The 5,286-nt window shown below is 48.8% G+C and overlaps 1 pseudogene; it reads right to left on the bottom strand.

The window, feature by feature from the left end:
- Window positions 1-3,692: 3,692 nt before the first annotated feature.
- The window catches only part of LOC119310123, a 27,414-nt pseudogene continuing 25,820 nt past the window's right edge, over window positions 3,693-5,286 (bottom strand).

The raw sequence follows: 5,286 nt of genomic DNA, 5'->3' as shown, positions 1-5,286 counted from the left end.
TTCCTTGTCGGCACCTTCAGCTGTGCACGACGATCACATGGCGCCATTGCATGGCCTCAGTCCCCGTGCCCATGCACGGCCGATCGATGCCCTAGTTCTGTCGCCCGCATCGTCGCCTCTAGCCTCTGGGCCGGCATCGCGCAGCTGCGGCCTGGGACCCCGGTCACGCCAACGGCGTCTGGGCTGGCCTCACCCGCTCCCGCCTCGTCACCAACGGCGACTGGGCCGGCCTCACCTGCCCCCGTCTCGGCCATGGCGTCTAGGCCATCGCTATCGGGGCTGGCCTCGCCCGCCGTCATCTCGCCCATGGCGTCTGGGCCATCGCCATCGGGGTTGGCTTCGTCCGGGCTGGCTTCGGCCCCATGCAGCCTGGAGCCGTCTGGTATCGGCTCCTCTGAGGCATCGCCTGGTCCTGCGCCGACCGTGACGCCCCTGTCGCCCTCGACTTCGCTGGCTCCTGCTGCTGCTTCCCGTCCACATACGCGCAGCCGGAGTGGCATCTTTCAGCCTAAGCAACATACCGATGGTACAGTTGCCTCGTTAGCTGCATGCATGACTGCTGCCCTTACAGATCCCTCCTCCGAGCCGTGCACGTATCAAACTGCAGTGCGCATTCCTCATTGGAGAGAGGCCATGGAGCAGGAGTATCAAGCTCTCGTTCGCAATCAGACATGGACTCTTGTTCCTCCACCATCACGGGTTAATGTCATTGATTCTAAATGGGTTTTCAAAGTGAAGAGGCATTCTGATGGGTCCATTGAGCGCTGCAAAGCTCGTCTTGTTTCTCATGGTTTTCGACAGCGTCTTGGTCTTGACTATGAAGACACCTTCAGTCCAGTGGTCAAGCCTACTACCATCAGGCTTCTTCTCTCTCTTGCCGTTACTCGAGGTTGGTTTCTTCGTCAGCTTGATGTTCAAAATTCCTTCCTCCATTGTGTGTTGGAGGAGGAGGTCTATATGCGCCAGCCTCTGAGTTTTTCTGATCCGGGTCGTCCTGATCATCTCTGTCGTCTGTCCAAGGCACTTTATGGTCTGAAGCAGGCTCCTCGTGCTTGGCATGCTCGTCTTGCAATGGCCCTTCGCGCTCATGGTTTTGCATCATCAATTGCTGGCTCCTCACTATTTCTTCTACAGAGGCCTGAGGTTACTACATACATGTTGGTCTATATGGATGATATTATTTTGGTCAGCTCCTCTCAGTCGGCTGCTACTGCTCTTGTTCGCTCGCTTGGTGGTGATTTTGCGGTCAAGGACCTTGGGAAGCTTCACTACTTCCTTGGTGTGGAGGTTACTTCTCAGGCTGATGGTCTTGTTATGACGCAGAAAAAGTACTCCTTGGATTTGTTGCAGCGCGCTGGGATGCTTAAGTGCAAACCGACAACTACACCCATGTCTATCACTGACAAGCTCACTGCTGTTGATGGTGCGCTTCTGTCTTCTGCTGGTGCGACGGAGTACAGGAGTATTGTTGGTGGTCTTCAGTACTTGACGATCACACGACCGGACATTTCCTTTGCTGTTAACCGAGTCTGCCAGTATCTGCAGTCACCCCGTGATACTCATTGGTCTGCTATTAAGCGTATCTTGTGCTACATTCGATTCACGGTGGCTCATGGATTGCATATTCGACCGACCTCCTATGGATGTCTCTCAGCATATTCTGATGCAGATTGGGCTGGCAATCCGGATGACAGGCAATCCACGGGGGGTTATGCTGTGTTCTTTGGCTCTAATCTGATCGCCTGGAGTGCTCGAAAACAGGCCAATGTCTCACGTAGCAGTACTGAAGTTGAGTATAAAGCTGTGGCCAATGCCACTTCAGAGATTATCTGGGTACAGTCTTTGCTTCGGGAATTGTGTATATCCCAACCATAGTCTCGTGTCCTTTGGTGTGATAACATCGGTGCTACATACCTCTCTGTAAATCCGGTATTCCATACCCGAACGAAACACATTGAAGTTGACTATCACTTTGTGCGTGAACATGTCTCTCAGAAGCAACTACAGATCAAGTTCATCTCTTCGAAGGATCAACTTGCAGATATCTTCACCAAGCCATTGCCTTACCACAGTTTGAGGTTTGCAGGCGCAATCTTACCCTTCTAGATTCTTTAGGAAGTGGCTAACATTGAGGGAGGGTGTTAGACTGTATAGCTTCTGTATTTACATGTGTATATTGTAACGTTGTATACCACCTCATTATATATATGTGTGATAGGCCACCCCTAGAGGATTGTGCCGGTTCCCCCAAACCTATTTTCTTACAAGGTGGAACCGTGGAAGACGGCGGCGGCGGCCTCTGATATTGCGCCAGAACGGCGTGTGACCTAGTCCCGGTATTGTGGCTGGGCTAGGGCATCCGGCTTTAGATGTTAGGCTTCAGTGCGATGTCTGTTTGGTATTAGACTCGGACATTCAGCACCCTTCATTAAGGGGATAGGAGTAGTGACAGTTGTTGCCAAGATGGTGGTTTCAAGCTTACTCATGTACAACTTTGTAAGGTCACTGTGAATAATTAATAAAATGGTTGCATGCATCGTCCAGATGCAAAGGCCGGAGTATATCGTCGTTTTCTAAAAAAAAACTCAATGGAACCATGTGTTTTTGTGCTAACGTTAGTAGATGAAGTAGTAGTGTCCAGTACAAAATACACTCTACTCACGAGTATTCAATTCTCTTCCCGTAAATTCTCACACCTGTCTCTCACACTAGTTTTCTTTTAGCTGCATGCGTCTCCCTTGTTAAGTCGAAGGATTAAAAGTTTACATTCTAGATGACATTGAACTTGCTTATTTTGAGTGCATAGTACAAATAATAATTGCGTGCAAAGTAAGAATTCAGAGTAAATTTCACTAACGAGAGTATAAATGATACATTTAATATGTTGCTATTTGTCCTTACAAAAAATTATTACTATTATTAGTCGCTATTTATCGCACGGTGGATTGCTAGTTTCACGTGGGTGGATACAAACTGTTTTTTAACATACGAACTAACTATGATAACAATTGAAAATGATTCCTTTTGGAGAAGGTTGCCGATGAATATATAGTTAAGATTAGCAAGGCTGGATTCTTAGCGAAAATTGAAACTAGTATATATGAATCTTAATATGTTTTTTATTTTGCCTAGATTTTAGTTCTTCTACGTATGTAGGGCCTGTGCTTTTACAGCGCCAAGCACAAACAGTAAAAGAAAAGAGTATCCTCAAATACAAAAAGGACGTCTCTTCAACCTCTCCTATATACAAAGTTCACATACGAGCTTAATTATTGGCACCATCTGCTACTTTCATCCGTGTCCTGCTGGCTATGGTTCCAACCCAAGCTGCATCTTATCGCTCACAAACTAGCTACCACATCCCTAGCTACCTTATTCAGATGTACTCCCTCCTTCCCAAAATAAGTGTCGTGGTTTTAGTTCAAACCACGACACTTATTTCAGGATGGAGGGAGTATTTGGAGATCCTACTTGCATCATAGCCCCTGCCTATACCAAGAGTTCTCTTGGCGTTGTACTCACCCACTTTTTAAACAGTCTTGTTCCTCATGTCAACGGGTATTTAACCAAAAACTATGACATTTCACGAAAACGTGTCGAAAAAACTATCACTTTACGATTTTGTGCGAAAAACTACCACTTTTTTCTAATCCGTGGCATACCAAGTCGCAAAATCGCTCGCTTCGCCCGCGCTAAGCACAAATCTGACTGGTTAGGCCCACGAACCAGGTGCCACCGTTGCCATCCTTCGCGCCGGAGTTCACGCCGAGCACATCCAGTTTCGTCGTCCTCACCTGCTCTTCCCTCCTCGTCCGCATCCGCTCCCTCCTCTCGTCCCTCTTCCTCCTCGGCCCGTCCGGGTCAGCCGCCCCGGTATCGAACAGGGCGCCACCGCCGCGGGGGGTTTGTTGCTGCCGGTGCTCTGGCGCTGGTCGGCCTTCCTCGGGATGCGTCCGCCATAGGAGGTGCCGAGGAGGCGGAAGTCGAGGCGGCCCCAGCCGTCCTCGTTGGAGAGATCCCAGCCGAAGCGCTCGGTCATCTCCTGGAGGGGCTCGTCGCCGTCGTCGTCATCGTAGACGTAGTCAAACTTGGAGTCGCCGCGGAGAAAGCGGTGCGCGTGCTCCCACTCGACGCAGTCGACGTAGATGGGGTCGTCGAGCACCTCGTGTGCCAGGCGCGCCCAGACTAGTGTGTCCCCGCACTCGAGCTCCGCGACCACCCAGCGCAGGTAGGACGGCGGCAGCGTGCCCATCATCTAGCCCTTGTGCTTGCCGAAGTCGATCACGCGGTCCCTCACGGGCCGTGAGGACGCGCCCGGCGCGCCGGCGCCCGGCGCGCCGGCGCCCGCTGCGGCCCCGAGCGGGCGGAGGAGGGGGATCCTGGCGGGTCTGGGCTGCGTGGTGGTGGAGCGGCGACGGTGAAGGGGGAAGAGAGGCGCTGCTCGGGTTTGGGGTCTCGGCGGCGGCGCCGTGCTTAGCGTGGGCGAAGCGAGCGATTTCGCGACTTGGTAGTTTTTTGCCACGGATTAGGAAAAAAGTGATAGTTTTTCGCACAAAATCGTAAAGTGGTAGTTTTTTGACACGTTTCCATGAAATGTGATAGTTTTTGGTTAAATACTCCATGTCAACAGCAAGCACCAATGTCGTATGATCGCTGGCATGGTAGTCAATTTTTGTGAGGAACTAAACAATGTCATCATCTTGCAGGCTCAGGTTGGGGCGGTGATACTACCGTCGACCTTCAACTCAGGAAGCGATGATTTGAGCATATCCGTGGAATCAAGCTGGTAATTCATGCATCAATCCTTTTCCAAGGAGCAACGAACTCTGATGCTCCATACTGCAGCCTCCAGACGACGGGATGCTTGTTTGATCTTATTTCTTCACCGTCTTTCATCGGCATTTCTTTTTTCTTTGTTATACTTGGTTTTTTTTTCCCTTTGTTTTATTTGATTTTTTGTCTCTTTCTTGTTTTTAACAGTTCTTCTTTTCTTTCTCATTTTTCTTCGGTTTTTTTGTTTCTTTCTTGGTTTTTTTTGTTTCTTTCTCGGTTTTCACTATAATCACTCTTTTGCACTTGTTTTTGTTTAATTTTTCGTATTCTTTTATCTTTAGTTTTCTTTGTTTCTTTTTCGGTATTTTTAACAACATTTTTATACATGTTTATTATTTTTCATTCATCTACATGTTTAACATTTTTTTTCCAAATAAAATTTTTAATTTTCTGTTGTTTTCATACACATTGTACATTTTTTTGTACACCTAAAATATTTTCTAATACATGTTT

The sequence above is a fragment of the Triticum dicoccoides genome, chromosome 5B (assembly GCF_002162155.2).
Source record: "Triticum dicoccoides isolate Atlit2015 ecotype Zavitan chromosome 5B, WEW_v2.0, whole genome shotgun sequence".
NCBI lineage: Eukaryota > Viridiplantae > Streptophyta > Magnoliopsida > Poales > Poaceae > Triticum > Triticum dicoccoides.
Note: the sequence above shows the minus strand (reverse complement) of the source record. Positions and strands in the feature narration are given on the sequence as shown.